Consider the following 18,588-nt stretch of genomic DNA (forward strand, 5'->3'; position numbering starts at 1 on the left):
TTCTATGGTGAATCTAATTACATTTTGTACAATCTGCATGAAATTTAACAACAAGAGTGGTTAGACAACGAGAGATTTCAAACCACAGGAGAGTTATACCAGGCAGAAACGTGTACACACACACAGAGCACGTGTACGCTGTTGGTATTTATTGTGGTTTAACCTGTCAAGGACAAAAATGTAAAGGAAATTCTGTATCACACCATAGCTTTCATACTTTTTAGTAAGTGAGAGCTCTACACTTAAAGGTAATGAGCCAGCATGACTCACACTACAGCCCCATTATTTTAGGCCTATGTTAACTTGTATTACGTTCCAGCCATACTAGCTAGCCCTTATTTTGAGTAAGTTAATGTGCTCTTCACATATAAAGTTTAAAGCAGCTAACCCTAACCCAGCCTTGAGCCCTGCTACAGTTAAACGATGGCTACAGCCTTGAAAATAATGACTGATAAATACTGTACATTCTCATCAGTCCACATGTAAGAACATAACTTCATGGTAGTAAAGAATTCAAAGAAGTGAAACAGGGTGGTTACAATGAGAGCTTCTGTTATTCCTCAGCCAGGATGAAGAGGTGAAGCCATTGGTTTAAGCCCATTGTTTTCATTACACAGTACACACTGCTCTGTGTTTTACTAATGCAGTTTGTAAATTAATACATGACAGGCCTCTTAAGCTATATGTGGAGTCTTAGCATTGAATAGCATGTGCAGGGCACTTACACAGTGAAATGTTTGATAATTACATTACTGTCATGATGCCTGCGTGTTTCAGTTCTAGGATTATCAACATTTTCTGTTTTTGTATTTGTGATAATCTTGTATTTTAGCTCTATATTCTATATTCTGGCTGTAATGTTAGCTTCATTATGATTTCTTTTTTCTCCGTATGATTACTTAGTGTATAGGTTTCCTTTCTTTTTGGCATTTGTACTCTGTCTTCCCAGTCTCGTCTCTGTGTTTTGTGTCATGTCTATGTGTTAAGTTTGTGTCTCTTAGTCTTGGGCTCAGTGTTAGTCACTTCCTGTTTTATTTTGATAGAGTCCTTGTGTGTTATGTTGAGTTTTGCGTCCTCTTATTGCACAGGTTAGATTCTGTACAGCTGTGTTCCCTGATGTTTCCCATCTAATTAACTGGTGTGTATTGTCTGACTCTCTCTTTGTTCCTTGTCGTGTTATCCATCAAACAGTGTCCTTCTTTGTACTTTCCATGTAAACTTGCTGGATTATCTGCTCCTGGGTTTGTTTAATTTGTTTTATAAGCAATTTTTAGTTTAATTGGAAGGTTGCCGGTTCGAGCCCCGGCTCCGACAGTCTTGGTTGTTGTGTCCTTGGGCAAGACACTTCACCCGTTGCCTACTGGTGGTGGTCAGAGGGCCCGGTAGTGCCAGTGTCCGGTAGCCTCGCCTCTGTCAGTGCGCCCCAGGGTGGCTGTCGCTACAATGTAGCTGCCATCGCCAGTGTGTGTGAATGGGTGGATGTGTAAAGCGCTTTGGGGTCCTTAGGGACTAGTGAAGCGCTATACAAATACAGGCCATTTACCATTTAATAAAATAATACAGACATAAAAACTAAAACCTTGATTTACACGATTAATGTGGGTGATCTCTTCCCAAAAAGCCTCATTTTCAGAAATCATAAAGTTATGTTGTTAAATCACAAATAATATTTTGGTTGACTTTATGTTTTAAATTGAGTGTAGGTTGTAGACAATGCTGCATCTGCTCTTCACCATGTTCATGGAGGATATTGCAGCTTTCCAGATGATGACCTCGCTGCACTTTAACCCATTTAATCCCACATTTTTCCCTGCAAAATAAGTGCACGCATTTTACTCCTTAGACTTCCGTACACTTAATATGTTTATAATTTTTTTTATTTCATGTTGGTTATGTTAGTGAAAATGTTTTATACTCGGCTACATTTACATAGTCTACATTTAAACAAATTCTTCAGTTTGACCTATTTACACATATAATAAATAAGAATACCAATGACATGTGTGACATATTATAATTAGGCATGGTTACAAGTGTATTCAGAACTTTTAGATACATAAAGATACAATGGCAATGCACACTGAAAGGGAACTAACGATGACAAGAATGCAATTACTGCATTTCACAGTCTCATAAAACAGCTACAGTGGGGCAAAAAAGTATTTAGTCAGCCACCGATTGTGCAAGTTCCCCCACCTTAAATGATGACAGAGGTCAGTAATTTGCACCAGAGGTACACTTCAACTGTGAGAGACAGAATGTGAAAAAAAAATCCATGAATCCACATGGTAGGATTTGTAAAGAATTTATTCGTAAATCAGGGTGGAAAATAAGTATTTGGTCAATAACAAAAATACAACTCAATACTTTGTAACATAACCTTTGTTGGCAATAACAGAGGTCAAACGTTTACTATAGGTCTTTACCAGGTTTGCACACACAGTAGCTGGTATTTTGGCCCATTCCTCCATGCAGATCTTCTCGAGAGCAGTGATGTTTTGGGCTGTCGCCGAGCAACACGGACTTTCAACTCCCGCCACAGATTTTCTATGGGGTTGAGGTCTGGAGACTGGCTAGGCCACTCCAGGACTTTCAAATGCTTCTTACGGAGCCACTCCTTTGTTGCCCGGGCGGTGTGTTTTGGATCATTGTCATGTTGGAAGACCCAGCCTCGTTTCATCTTCAAAGTTCTCACTGATGGAAGGAGGTTTTGGCTCAAAATCTCACGATACATGGCCCCATTCATTCTGTCCTTAACACGGATCAGTCGTCCTGTCCCCTTGGCAGAAAAACAGCCCCATAGCATGATGTTTCCACGCCCATGCTTCACAGTAGGTATGGTGTTCTTGGGATGCAACTCAGTATTCTTCTTCCTCCAAACACGACGAGTTGAGTTTATACCAAAAAGTTCTACTTTGGTTTCATCTGACCACATGACATTCTCCCAATCCTCTGCTGTATCATCCATGTGCTCTCTGGCAAACTTCAGACGGGCCTGGACATGCACTGGCTTCAGCAGCGGAACACGTCTGGCACTGCGGGATTTGATTCCCTGCCGTTGTAGTGTGTTACTGATGGTGATCTTTGTTACTTTGGTCCCAGCTCTCTGCAGGTCATTCACCAGGTCCCCCCGTGTGGTTCTGGGATCTTTGCTCACCGTTCTCATGATCATTTTGACCCCACGGGATGAGATCTTGCGTGGAGCCCCAGATCGAGGGAGATTATCAGTGGTCTTGTATGTCTTCCATTTTCTGATGATTGCTCCCACAGTTGATTTTTTCACACCAAGCTGCTTGCCTATTGTAGATTCACTCTTCCCAGTCTGGTGCAGGTCTACAATACTTTTCCTGGTGTCCTTCGAAAGCTCTTTGGTCTTGGCCATGGCGGAGTTTGGAGTCTGACTGTTTGAGGCTGTGGACAGGTGTCTTTTATACAGATGATGAGTTCAAACAGGTGCCATTCATACAGGTAACGAGTGGGGGACAGAAAAGCTTCTTACAGAAGACGTTACAGGTCTGTGAGAGCCAGAGATTTTCCTTGTTTGAGGTGACCAAATACTTATTTTCCACCCTAATTTACGAATAAATTCTTTACAAATCCTACCATGTGAATTCATGGATTTTTTTTTCACATTCTGTCTCTCACAGTTGAAGTGTACCTCTGGTGCAAATTACTGACCTCTGTCATCATTTTAGGTGGGGGAACTTGCACAATCGGTGGTTGACTAAATACTTTTTTGCCCCACTGTAAATAACCACGGAGCTACGAATGTTTGAACTGTTTCTCAATAAAACTCACCTGCATCTCAGCTGCCAGCACCCTGGGTCCTCGTTAAATTCAACACAGCTTGCCCCGCTAGCCATGGCAGTAGGGTACCATTAGTGACAAAAATCTAAATATTGATTTCACAGTCTCATGAACCAGTTTCAACAAATTTGAAGACAAAAACAAAAGGTAAAAGAATAAACAGCTAAAACCTGCTAGCACACAGCTGACAGCTAGCATAACATGTGTTATGCTAGCGGCAACAAATGTTGCTATGCTTACATTTACTCTTCTTATGGTGAAAAGATTCAGGCTAGTGATGCGCGAATCATGAACGAATTGTTCAATACTCGAGAATTACTTTACTGACTCGTGAATCATGATTCACAAGCCCAACTGACTCACTGACTCATCCCTGTTGCTGTTAGCAGCAATGTATCTAGCTTATAATTAAAATTGTGGAGAAAAACACAACATCCAGTATCTTAACAAAAACATTTCTGCTCTGAACTGGAAGAAAAAACCCTGAGTAGAAGCTCACATCAAGACAATAGCTCCTCGGTTCACAGTAGCATCGCTCTGCTAGCATGCTAACAGCACATTTGAGCTACTCATCCCCTCCCTCCTGTGCTGAATCTTCTTGGTTGGCAACCAATGTTAAGGCGCATTACCGCCCCCTGGCTCACATTTCAGTGGACATTTAGATGAGAAGATATATATTTGACACATTTAAGGAAAATACTAATAAAATAAAAATAAAACAAAATAAATGTTTATTAAGCAATTTTGATAGGAAATTGCTTAATTTTAGAAATGTTTTTGCTCTTTTTTGCTCTATAAAATAGTTGTTTTTTTAGAATCATTCATCTTACCAGTAGGATTTACATGAAAAGAGAAACAAATTAAGTTTGAGTGAAAATGTACATTTCTTGCACTCTCTGGTCGACTGACTCAGTGAATCAAATGACTCAAAAAACCCGATTCACTTTGGTGAGTGACTCATTAAAACTCGATTCAGTAAAAAGAATCAAATTTACCATCACTAATTCAGGCAGGCATATAATTTTCATTATATATTAGTAGCAGACCCTTTAGAAAACATATGTACAAAATATTTCATTAATATCTCTTAACTGAGGTATTTTACTTACTTTCTCTTGTACAAGTTTGAGGCAGGCATCTCCTTCCAGTGGTGCAGGCAAGACGTAAATGGGCGTGGTCATGTCTCCAGTCACATAAGTCACATGACATTGATACAATTTAGAGGAGACAACTGGGAGTGGTGAGCGCACCGCGGGGCGCGCAGTATCCCGTCCCCCTCCTCCCGGTTCGGCCCGCGCACGGTCTCCTCCGGCGCCCGCCGCTGAGGAGCCTATGCAGTTGGGTCGTATACGGCTGACGCTGGAGGAGCGTCGGAGGCGGTTTGAGGGACGGTTGTGTTTGTATTGTGGCCAGTCGGGCCATTTTGTGTCCACCTGCCCGTTGTGGTCAAAAGGCGGTGCCCACCAGTAACTGTGGGGGTACTGGTGGGTGGCACTTCCTCTCTTTCCCAAATTCCCCGCATGCAGCTTCCTGCTATCGTGAACGCCGCTTCTGGCACTTTCTCCACTAACGCACTTTTGGATTCTGGCGCTGAGCAGAATTTTATTGACGGCGGTCTCACGCGGCGTCTCGGTATTGAGACGAAACCCCTGCAGGTTCCTGTCTCCGTTGTGGCTCTCACCGGTCAGTTACTGCCCTCCGTCACTCATGAGACTGAACCGGTTTCGTTGATTCTTTCTGGTAATCATCGTGAGGTTCTTCGTTTCTTTGTTTTTTTCCTCTCCGGAGTCTCCCATCGTTTTAGGTTACCCGTGGTTCGAGCGTCATAATCCTCATATCAATTGGTCCTCCCGTCGCTTGAGAGTTGGAGTAGCCACTGCTTGTCTCACTGTTTACAGTCTGCTCTTCCGCCTTCGCCTGTCTGCTCGTCTAAGCTGGCGCCCAAGGAGGTGGATCTTTCGTCTGTACCTGAACAATATCATGATCTGGGGGCGGTTTTCAGTAAACGCTGTGCGCTCTCGCTTCCCCCCCATCGTTCTTATGATTGTGGCATTGAACTGTTACCTGGAGCTCCTTTGCCCACCAGCCGGCTGTATAACCTCTCTGGTCCGGAGAAGGCAGCCATGGAGAAGTATATTTCGGAGTCGCTGGAGGCGGGTCTGATTCGTCCATCGTCTTCGCCGTTGGCGGCGGGTTTTTTCTTTGTGGATAAGAAGGATGGATCTCTCCGACCCTGCATTGATTTTCGGGGTCTTAATGACATTACTGTGAAGAACAAATATCCTCTTCCCCTGATCTCTTCTGCTTTTGAACCTTTACAGGACGCGGTCGTTTTTACGAAGCTGGACGTTCGCAATGCGTACCATCTGGTGCGCATGCGCCAGGGAGATGAGTGGAAAACTGCCTTTAACACTCACCGTGGACATTACGAATATCTGGTAATGCCTTTTGGCCTGACGAATGCACCGGCAGCATTGATTAATGATGTGCTTCGGGACTTTTTGAATCGGTGTGTGTTCGTTTATTTGGATGACATCCTTGTTTTTTCGCGGTCTTTTGAGGACCATGTTCAGCAGGTGCGCAGCGTTTTGCAGCGCCTTCTGGAAAACAAACTTTTTGTGAAAGCGGAGAAGTGTGAGTTTCATGCTCATTCTGTGTCGTTCCTGGGCTATGTCCTTGCTAGGGGGCGGGTGGGGCCTGATCCTGGCAAAATCAGAGCGATTGCTGATTGGCTGACTCCTTCCTCGCGCAAACACCTGCAGAGGTTTTTGGGGTTTGCTAATTTTTATCGCCGATTTATTAAGAACTTCAGTCAGATCACCCTTCCGCTCACCCGGCTTACGTCCCCGGCTCGAGTTTTCAGTTGGTCTCCTGAGGCCGAGCAGGCGTTTGCTCGGTTGAAGGAGTTGTTTTGTTCCGCGTCCATTCTCGCCCACCCGGATGGTGCCAGACAGTTTGTGGTGGAGGTGGATGCTTCTGATGTGGGTGCGGGGGCGGTGTTGTCGCAGCGCTCGCCCGATGATGGCCGTCTCCATCCGTGCGCGTTTTTTTCGCGGCGGTTTTCTCCGGCTGAGCGGAACTATGACGTGGGTAATCGTGAGCTGCTGGCGGTTAAGCTGGCTTTGGAAGAGTGGCGTCACTGGTTGGAGGGGGCGATACAGCCGTTTGTGGTTTGGACGGACCATAAGAATCTCTCTTACATTCGGAGTGCGAAGCGGCTTAACTCCAGGCAGGCCAGGTGGCAGCTGTTTTTTAGCCGGTTCCATTTTACGATCTCGTTTCGCCCGGGTTCTCGCAATGTTAAGCCGGACGCCTTGTCCCGTCAGTTTTCCCCCGCGTCTGAGTCTACGGGGGTGGTTCCGATCATCCCCTCGTCTTGCGTGGTGGGGGCCGTGACATGGGAGATTGAGAGCCTGGTGCGCCAGGCGCAGCGGCAGGATCCGGACCCGGGTTCGGGCCCGCCGGGTAAACTGTTTGTTCCGGCGGCCGTGCGCGCGCGTGTCTTGCACTGGGTGCACGCGTCTCGTTTTGCTTGTCATCCTGGCATGCGTCATACGGTTTCCCTGTTACGGTGCTTCTTTTGGTGGCCCGCTTTGGCGAGTGATGCCCGCGAGTATGTGCTGGCCTGTGACACTTGTGCGCGCAATAAGAGCCGTCATTTGGCCCCTCCCGGGTTGCTGCATCCCCTGCCTGTCCCTGGTCGACCTTGGTCGCATATTGCAGTTGACTTTGTTACCGGGTTGCCGCGTTCCGCTGGTCACTCGGTGATCCTCACCATTGTGGACAGGTTCTCCAAGGCAGCGCATTTTGTCCCTTTGTCTAAACTTCCTTCTGCCCTGGAAACTGCTCGCGTACTCGTGGATCACGTTTTTCGGTTACATGGGATTCCTTTGGACATTGTGTCGGACAGGGGGCCTCAGTTTGTTTCTCGGGTGTGGAAGGCTTTTTGTACTGCTTTGGGGGTGGGGGTGAGCCTTTCCTCGGGCTATCACCCGCAGTCTAATCGACAGACTGAAAGGGCCAATCAGCAGTTGGAGTCCGCCTTGCGCTGTGTGGCCTCCTCTGACCCCGCTTCCTGGAGTGGTCATCTTGCTTGGATTGAGTATGCTTATAACTCTCTCACCTCGGCAGCTACTGGGTTTTCTCCGTTTGAGGTCTGTCTGGGATATCAGCCGCCGTTGTTTCCTTCTCAGGAGGCGGAGATTGCGGTTCTGGCCGTGCGGGATTATCTACGTCGCAGTCGGAGGAATTGGCGCCGGACTAAGGCGGCGCTGCTCCGGACCGTGTCTCAGACTCGCCAGGCTGCTGATCGGAGGAGAACGCCTGCGCCTCAATACACCGTGGGCCAACAGGTTTGGCTGTCCTCTGCAAATGTTCCTTTGAAGTGCGTGGCCAGGAAGCTTGCCCCTCGCTTCCTGGGTCCTTTCACCATCCAACGCATCATCAATCCTGTTTCCGTGAGGCTGCAACTACCGGCCTCCATGAGGATTCATCCTACGTTCCATGTTTCTCAACTGCAGCCAGTTTCTCGCAGCCCGCTGTGCCCACCCGTGGAACCTCCTCCGCCCGCCCGGGTGGTGGACGGGGGTCCTGTCTATTCGGTCCGGCGGCTGCTGGATGTGCGCCGTCGTGGCCGAGGTTTCCAGTTTCTGGTGGACTGGGAGGGGTATGGCCCGGAGGAGCGCTCCTGGGTCTCTAGGGCCTTCATTGTGGACCCGGCGCTTGTTGTGGATTTTTACAGGAGGCATCCTGACAAGCCTGGAGGACCGCCGGGTGGCGTTCCTTGAGGGGGGGATACTGTTAGGTGGTGGGTAGGTGTATTGTTGTTGTTTGGGTTTTTGTTTTCCTTTTGGTTATAGGTAGGCGAGGCGGGGCTTGATGGCATTCCAACACACCTGCGACGCATCGGACGTCATCAGTGAGCGCTTTTAGGGAGCAGAGTCACGGACGTCTGGTGTCGGAGTATTGTCGCTGTCATAAGTGGTAACGAGTTAGCACAGGCTGCATCTGTTGATTTTACGCTGTGGAGCTGTATGTTTTAAGGATCCACGTTTTGCCTGCTTCTCTTTGTCTTAGCCTGTTCCATCGCCTGCCCGCCTACCTAGGATTTTGTGTTGGCTATTGTGGATCCGCGACGGAGTGCCACGTTTCATCAGGCTGCGATCACCGCAGCGGCTGTGGTTTGGGTGGTCAAGTAAGCTCTCCAACTCTCTCCGTCCACTTATGTTTAACGTTCGGCTATCAACGGTACGCCATAAGCTCTGTTTTGTTCCTTGTTGTCAGGTAGCTCCGGTGCGTCTGCTGCCTACCTGCATGCCTCGGCTCCGTCTCATCTCCTCGGTGTTTATCTCCTGGCACATTTTTATCCATCACTGTATATAGCCCCTTCCCTTGTAAATATCCCCCCCTACTCGTGTATATAAACTTGCATCACAAACTATTTTTGCGTCCGTGTGTGTGTTTCTGCCACGTAATCCATCTGTGTAATCCAGCACACCTGACAAAACCAACGTAACAAAGTCCCTTTGAACAGCTTTAAAGAAATGTCCTAATATGAGAACAAAGGGTTGATATGATGATGATATAAGTTACCTTCTTTAACAAAATGTAAACTCTGTTTCTGAGCTGAATGAAACATAAAGTGAAGAAAAGCCAAAATGCAACGATGACACACGGAGTCAGAAAGTGAAAATGGTCATTTCCTTGAACCCTTTCTGACAGACACATCATATACGCCAGTATTTTTCTAAGATTATACATTTTCTTGTTGTGAATTGGTATCGTTTCTGGAAATTGCACAGCTGGATTTATCAGTTCTGCAGGACGAGCCACAGGACAGCTCAGGAATGTGAACGCTGTCACAGGTCTCTATTCATCATCTACCTGAAATTGAGGTATTTATTATTTTGTCTGTTCCCATATCTTGGTCTCAACCACAGCTCTAGATGGGATTGATCTCTGGCTGATCTTGATGAGCGGTCATTGCTCTCTGGAAATGCTGTACGGTAAAACACAGAGGTTTGTGTCCTTGTCAGTACTCTGCCATTCCTCAGCTGCAGGTATGGGAAACCGGCACAGGAGAGATGCAAGAGAAAATTATGTTCCCCCCTATTTTCCCCATACTTCACTTTGTTAAAGGCATTTATTAAAGGACTAATTACTTCTATATTTATAATTCATTTTATATAATAATAATAATAATAATAATTTATTACTTTATTAATTTAATTTCTAAATAAATTATTTGTAAATTAATTTACTAACACATATTTTATTGGACAATTGATTATTAAAGTCACAAAAAATGAAAGAATGAAGACAATCACAGCTTCAGTGCCTGACTCAGATAGCTGTGGTAATCTACTGCAGTAATGTTTGTGTCATGTGACAACACCCCCAAAACAAACAAACAAACAAAGAAACAAAGAAACAAACAAAAAGCCTAGTGAAAGGTTAAAATGATAATACAGGAATAAAGTAGGAGCAAAGCAGCAGAAATGCAACAAAATTCTTACAGGTCTTTGAAAATGATACTTGCAGACGTCTGTGAAGGTTCTCAGTCATGCAGGTGATCGTAGTCTCAGGAGCTTGGAAAGAAAAGCGTCTGGACTTCTTTAAGTTGCTTGAAGACGTTTCACCTCTCATCTGAGAAGCTTCTTCAGTTCTAAGGTCAAATGGTGGAGAGTCCCAGATTAAACCCAGTGGGAGTTTCCCCCCAAAGAGGGACAAAAGGACCCCTGATGATCCTCTAATCACATGAGCCAAAGTGTGAAAACGGGTGTGGGTCCCAATCAGCCAGAGTTTCGGGTGAGCTCATTGTGAAACCTGGCCCCAACCTATCATGTGATTTCCTGAGGTCAGATGGCCCAGGATGTGACTCCAGACGCGATACTTGCAGACAGTAAGGTGATTGAGTGCACTGCAAAGGTTTTAAGAACCAAACATAAAGCTTTCAAAAATAACAGCATGAATACTTTCATTAGCACACACCAGACATTCCTTTCTCACACATCTGTCCTAAAAAAAGATTATAGAAACCTCATGGCCGACATCCATAAATAACAACCAGGTGGACAGAGACTCAATACGTCAGACTTCTGAGGACCTCTGTGCACAAACACCCGTGCATCATCATCATCATCATTCTGAAGGAAAGAAGATAAGTGACAAGAGGGCATTTATATTACACCACAGCAACTGGGATTGGCTGTCAAGGTGGAGAATACTGAGTACACTGCAGCGTGTCGACTGTTGCATAAACTGTAAAAGTATATGAAATAGACCAGATCATCTATACTGTAAACATGAAAGAGAAGAAAATGACAATGTGAGGATCTTAATATACAACCCAAAATACATAATAAAATAATAGGGATGTTGTGTAATATGTAAATAAAATAGGATACAATAAATTGCTAATCGTATAGAGCGGTCCCTCGTTGATCACGGGGGGTTACGTTCTAAAAATAATCTGCGAAGTAGCCAACTTTATTTTTTACAATTATTATAATGTCTGCGTCTCGCAGCCCATGTCACCTCTACTTGCGGCCCGCATAATGATGTGAAGAAATATTTTTAAAAATGATTATTCAAAAAATGATTTAATATGAAGGCAACAGGCAGAGTCTTACAGGCATAGACATAAAGCATGTAGCCTGATGTGCTGCCCCCTCTACTCATGCTGGGCTCCTATGGGAGGACAGCATGAGAAAACAAAAAAGCTCCTCTGTGCAAAGAGCACATAAATGTCCACATCACAACATCATGAAGCACATGACAAGCAACATGGGTGGGTAAGGGGTGAGAAGTAAACCGATGCAGACACAACCATCCTGCCCTGCAGCTTTTCATCCAGCGCTGGGCCCAGACCCGCCGTCCAACTCGGCCTTGGAGATATGTGTCTGTGAGCGAGGGAGGGAGAAAAAGGAAAAGTACGAGCTGTCACCGAGCAGAAACAGGAGCTGGAAGCATGTAAATATAATAATAACCACTGCAGCCAAACAGAGAGCCTGACGAGCCCAGCTGTAAGTAAGCCATTAAGACTCGACTGTACACTGTGTTCCTGTTTCCTCTGAAACAATAAGCTCCGTTGGAGCAGCCTTTCAACGCCTCTCTGTCTCTGCTAGCGAAGTTGACCCAGACAACAAAGTAAAGCTAGTTTTCAGCTACGAGCCCGACACGAACCCGACGTATTAGCCAGAGGTCCCTTTACTACGGTTCGGAGCCGCGGACCTGTTTTATATACGCGCGAATAGTTTTCTATACGAGATCGCTGCAGCCTTACCTAATGTCCACCTACTGTTACTCATTTATATTAAGATTCTAGTTGCTGTTGGTATGGAGAATAACCTTCAGTAATAGTAATAAATCACACAGCAATAGTACGTTCATGTAGTTGTAAAAAAGCATAATAATATATTAAGTAATCCAAAGTATTCAGAATACGTTACTCTCATTGAATAACGTAACAGAATACGTTACAAAATACATTTCGAGGTATGTAATCTGTAATCTGTAGTGGAATACATTTTAAAAGTAACCTTCATCTTCCTTTGCCTCTGGGTGCTACCACAGGAGCCTTTGATGGTGCAAAACGTTTTGTAGACATTGTTGTGTTTGTTGGGGAGAAAACTTACAAACATGCAGTGCAGCACTTCAGAGTCACGCTGCTAGTGATGACTCTGAATTTTGAATACCAGGGCAGTAACAGGTCATAGTTAATGGACTACTGTTGTCCCAGTGTAAATAATACAGGACATTACTGAATGATTGTACTGGCTCAGCAGTGCTGGATCTTTGGCGTATTATTCATGCTACAACATGCCAGATATGTTCAGCTGGTGAAAGGTCTGCACTCCACACAGGCCAGTTCAACACTCTGCTGCTACAAAGCCATGCTGCTCTAACACACTAATCAGACATAGCATTTTACCCACCTGCCTAATGTAGTTTTTGTCCCCACTGGTCAAACAGCTCTGACCTACTGAGGTGTGGACTCCACTAGTTCCTTGAAGGTGTGCTGAAAAATGAAGGTGAGAGAAATCTCAGTAGGGATTTTCCTTCAGGCCTGATTCCATTTCAAATGGAAGCACTAGAAATACATATGTAACAGAGTGCTCCCGGGAACAATACGAGCACCTTTGTAAAATAAGGTTTTTTATATTCTGCATCATATATCAGGGTGCTTGTGTGAATGGGTGTGATGGTGAATGAGTTTGCTTTGAGTGCTCAGACAGAGTAGAAAAGCCTTATATAGCAACCAGTCCAGTAACAACCTGGTGGATGCTCAAAGGTTAATATGTCAGGTGATTCTTTTAACACATACGATTTTACGTTTAAAGGGATGATTATATTTATCACCATAGCAGTAGTCCATTTTTTGTTTCTTTGCACAAAACAAACAAACAAACAAACAAACAAACAAACCCATTCAGCTAGCAATGCATGTTGGATTTTACTGTACCGAGTTCATCAAGGTCTTCGTGGTCACACCTAATAATCCAGCTGCTTTCCGACGGCCTCAGCGCCCCACTGCTCATCTGTCAGCATTCACCATCAGACTGTCACAGTACAGCAGTAATGGTGTAGTGTTTCTATTTTGAAGGTCACTTACCACTTTAAAGTGACAGGAGAAAGCAAGGGGCCTGTGTGTCATTCCAGGCCAATACCAGTTTGACATCCGCTTCCCTTGACGTTCAATCACTGTGATTTTCCGTTTCCCACTTGGGCTCTGTGATTCTGCAGGCTAGTTCTGCTCAGGCAGGTGGGAAGTGATGAATGTGGCTCAGGCTCAGGCAGGTGGAAAATGATGAATGGCAACAATCACGTCTGACCATCAGTGGACAAAGTGCACCAAGCAGCAACATAATGAAAAAGATTGCTAAAGGACTCCCGTTAAATGAGCAACTCTTTCATGATGTTTTATGTGTCTCTGTTAATTGACGCTGATCTTTTGCTATTATCATATCTATATGCAGTTTACTCAGCAGGCAGGTTACGCTTGTGAGCAGTTATTACATTTGGAACATGTAAATAAATGCATGAAGTGAAGGAGGTTAGTGACTTTGGCCTTAGGATCAGATATTCTGCAAAGAATATCTTTTAGTCATCCAGTCTCATCTCGTTACATACGGATGCTTTGACTCTTCTAGGCTGAAAGACGTCCTCCACTACTGAAACAGAAGCCATGAGAATAAAAACTGTGCTGCTGTTGCAGCACCAATCACAATAGTCATTATGAAAGCAGATGGGAAGCCTGTTACTGATTTAAGAAGTTTGCCTTTTAGCATTTAGTTAACGATGTGAACCCAAACCATGAGCTCTTCATAATCATTTAGATTTGGTACTTTAATCAAACTGGGACTAAAAAAGGAAAATTATTAAAAAGAAACTGGAGTTTATACTTTTTAATCCAGCAACATATATTCATGTCATTCAGATATAAAGGTGCATCTATTCTGTTTACATAGCCACACAGTCCATGAGAAATCTGTTGCAGCTTTGTGCTAAATCTGTGCATGCTTCTTTGTTGTAATGAGATCTCCTGTCAATAACACGGCAAGTATAGCCCTAATTCACCAAACCACTAAGCAGCCATTTGTTTGTTAAGTGTTTATTTCTTTCAGGGACTTCGTACAAAATACATTAATCACAAAGGGGGAAAAACAAATGCTTTGTACCAGTTTTAGCTACCAGCTAATTTCCATGTGCAATCCCCGGGCAGGTAAAAAACAAAACACTCATGCAAACAAACACACACAAGCACACAACCAAAATCTTAATCTCATATAAATTTAATTTTATAAAAACAAAAGGTAATGAAATGAAGACTGAGTACTCAAAATCCATTTTTCACACCACAGAAGAATTTGTAAGGTTGATCTCAAAGCAGGGCTGAAATACACCATATCTATGAATACAATATTATCAAAGCTTAACATTATATTCAGTAAATATATGACACCAGTGATATGAATATCAATTCTGATTAACCGTCAATGAATTCTATTATGTTTAAATGAGCTGTTATATTTCAGTGTAATCATATTCAAATAGCTTTTCCTCATGAACGTAGATATTCATGAGAATGTTTTGTGTTTATTCACCTGGATCGTCTTCCCCCTCTTTTCCAACACTACTCTTCCCAGTTGTTAGCCACCCCCATTTGTCCGTCTGTATCTGGAAGTCCCACAGGATCTCAGCTCGGTCTCTCTCCACCACCCTAGGGGACGTCCCCCATTCCGACCTCTGGACTTCCAGGCCACACTCAGCACAGATGTTCTTGTACACTATGCCGGCCACATACATGCTGTTGTTATGTGCTGGACTGTTTCAGGGGCATCTTTGCCCACCCTACACCTGGGTGGTAGACCCAAAGCTCCAGCATGTTGTAGCTTATTCCTATGCTGCCATGATTAGTGCCTCTGTAGTCCAGCCACTGGTAGGATTTCTTGACATCAGCCACTTCTTCTATCTGCCGGATGTACACGCTATGCAGGGGCATTTTCCTTCAATGATGGTTCCCGTTCTTGCTCCTCGTCTTTCTGCCGCCTGAAGCTTTCACCAAGCACACTCAGTTGTGGCCATCTTCCTGATGTACTCATGGATCATTGCCGTTTCATCCTGGATAGTGATTATGACACCTTCTTTCCTCTGAGCGTACAGTCTCAAGGTGCTGGATTGGGTCAAACTCTCCATTTATGGTAAGAGCTTCCTGGTCTCGATGCCAGTGGTGTCCATCTTCTCCTTTGGTCAGCTTATTATCCCAGCAGGGCATAGGTGTGGATTGCCTAGACCTCGTTTTCCATTGACTCCTCAGGACTTGCATTATTGCTCCATTATTTAATACAGTGGAGTATAAAATGACAACACAACAGAAACTTCAGTGTTTAGTAGAAGCTGCTGGTTTTGCCGGTAAGGGTGATGCTATCATGAGTGTTATGTCCCTGGCCTAAGAATAGCCTTTACATAAAATGAGGCACGGCTCCAAACTCCAACAGCTCTGAAGGAAAGGTCAGCAAAACAGAATCATTTAAGATTCTAAATTCATTCGCTTCAGCAGTGACAAACAAACAAGAGGTTCTAATGTTCCCTAGTATTCCTTAACAAAAACAAAACAAAAAGACAGTTATCCACCCTAAATGGGGTAAATCACCATATGCTGTGACCCTATCCTGCTCCAGAGTAGGTTAACATCCAGACTACATCCAGAGGTTTGACATCACCGCCTGGTGACCAGCCAGTTTTCCAGAAAGTTCTCTCACCATTCCTGAAGATCCCAGCACCTCTGTGCACAAACAGCAGGAGAGTCTTATTTTTAAATATCATGTAATGTCTGTGTTTCCCTGAGCATCAGTAATAAATAACACCGATTTTTAGACGCAGCTCTATTCCTTGGTATCAGGTTTGTATTTATTAGCAGCATTGTTTTTACAGTTTTTATGTTCTATATTGTTTTAAGTATTGATATCTGGTTGGATAAAAGGACACCTACAGTGTACGTCTGTGTGTGACTGTCTGTACACACTCGCTGACTTCATACTGTGGTGGCGTAACGGAGGAAAACCAGCGAAGAAAGAAAACCAGTGAAGGTACCTAAATGGTACTGACAACACCACCTGGGGTAGAGGTACAGCCCAGGAAATATGACATTATCCAGTGCAAACGTTTTTACTGTTACAAAGGCACACTGAGTTTATATTAAAGACAGAGGCGTGGCATTTTATAAAAGAAGCTTTTATTAAACAAAATAACTGCAAATAACAGAAAGACAACACCAAATGAAGCGGCAGGACGTGGAATACCAATTCTGTAATTCAACACTTATCAAAAATTGCTTCAAAGAACAAGACTCACTTCCACCATGGTGCTCCAGTTAGAATTACAGCTTAACAATAGTTCATTAATATGGTTAAAGACCGCCCACTTGGGGAGGCAACCTGCAGGGGTGAGTGCCTGAGGGGGGCCACCAGTTACTCACCTGTGACGTCTCACTGCAGTCCTCACTGCCACTCTGCACTGCAACTTAAATGGCGCTTTATACTTGTTTCCCAGTGTTTATACTCACATGCATGGGAGGGAACTCCAGGAAACATGGCTGCAACCCTGATGGACAGGCTGATCGCCAGTGTGAGGATACGTAAATACAGAGCACGGAGAGATACCCGGGGTTATGTTGCAGTTATGATTGTAAGATGAAGAATATTTACCTGATAAATGACATTTCTAACTGAAGCTTCATGCATTCCCTCTGAAACCTGGATTTACCTGAAGCTACTGAGAGTCACACCGTGGCTTTGAAAACACAGAAAGCCAGCACCTGAAGTGTGAGTCAGAGATGTACTGAATAATTATTTCCTCCCAAGAATACCTGGGATCATTATTCATGTGCAGTTTCTGATAGATCAGAGAGAGATCTCATAAAATCACGTGTTGAAGCTTTGACGGAACTTTGTGTCTTATTTTTGGATGCAGAGTTTGTAAATTTAACGCTGACTCAGATACAAACAAATGTTAATCGTAATCTGTGATCAATACTGAATGAATAACAATGCCTTGGCTCCACATGAATTCAGATTTAAAATTTATATACATATATACACAGCAAATCTACCACACACGTCAAAGCCATGTCAGACATTATTAACACAAAGTTTTTTCCACCCTCTGCTTATACTTTGTTTTTTGTTTATAGAGGTTTTCATTACATTTGCCGCATGTTAAAAGCTAGAAAGGTGATTACAATAAATAATTGTCTTTCTAATATAAAACCAAATAAAATTGATAAAAAGATCCTAATTTCTTATTCACACCTCGTTGAATCTCAGCTTTGCTAACAGGCCTGATTACCGATGCACCTGAAAGAAACACCTGACCTCTCTGGCAAAGTGAAGCAGGCTTTGAGACTGCTTAGAAATCATTATTCAAAGATGGAGAAACTCGGAGTAGTGGAGCTTTCCAGGAGAGGCAGAATTACTCCAGGAGCACATTTATGAATCATCCAGCAAGCTCAGCATTTATGATTCGACAGTAATAAAGATCCTTAGCATTCATGGGAGAGTTCTTCCTCCTCCATAGCTCACACCATGATGCCGTGGGGCGATGTCTCACAGAGGTTTACCTGCCCCAGTGGTGTGTATGGGAAAAAGACCACCTCCAAGGGGACAACCACCACTTCGGGTTTATTACGAGGGGCTTTCCACCAGCTGCCTTCTTCAGTTGGAGCGACGTTTTCAGGATGCTCAGGCTAACACTATGCTAACAGTTATAGTTTGTGCAAATTCTTTGAAAAACCTTGTTTGAAATGTAATATCAACAACATACTTTCTAACCCTAAGTCTTTGTGGTTTAATCTTTTCTTGCTTTGCTGATTGGCTGCCATGATCGATGGCGCATAATCAACTCAATGTGCTGAAGTTCAGTCACAGTGAAGCAAGAACAATGCTTACAGCAGAGGGAGTCTGAGTTAGTGGGTCCAGGGCTTTGAACAGGTCCACAGATTATCTCCTGACGAGAAACTCTCACAGTAACTCATACAGACAACAGAGAGGAATCAACTGAGGAGCATCTTAAGAGCAGGCCGTTAATGTCAGGACTGCCAACAGGTGAACTCATTATCTACAGGTGTGCTGAAGGCAAAGGTGGGAAACAGAAGAAGGAACGAGGCCCTGTCCATGCAACAGAAGATGTGGTGACTGGTATACACACACACACACACACACACACACACAGGGGGGAGACCGGTGGACTATGACGGTCACATGACTAAACCTTAGATACTCT

At 44.1% G+C, this 18,588-nt stretch overlaps 1 long non-coding RNA gene across 1 annotated transcript; it reads left to right on the top strand.

Annotated features, from left to right (window-relative positions):
- Positions 1 to 8,614: 8,614 nt before the first annotated feature.
- Positions 8,615 to 9,309, top strand: LOC120725710. Its single transcript, XR_005694193.1, has 3 exons — positions 8,615 to 8,790; positions 8,884 to 9,001; positions 9,091 to 9,309. It is a non-coding gene; the product is annotated as an uncharacterized LOC120725710 (long non-coding RNA).
- The last annotated feature ends 9,279 nt before the right edge of the window (positions 9,310 to 18,588 follow it).

Source organism: Simochromis diagramma, unplaced genomic scaffold (genome assembly GCF_900408965.1).
Source record: "Simochromis diagramma unplaced genomic scaffold, fSimDia1.1 OVJJ01000733.1, whole genome shotgun sequence".
NCBI lineage: Eukaryota > Metazoa > Chordata > Actinopteri > Cichliformes > Cichlidae > Simochromis > Simochromis diagramma.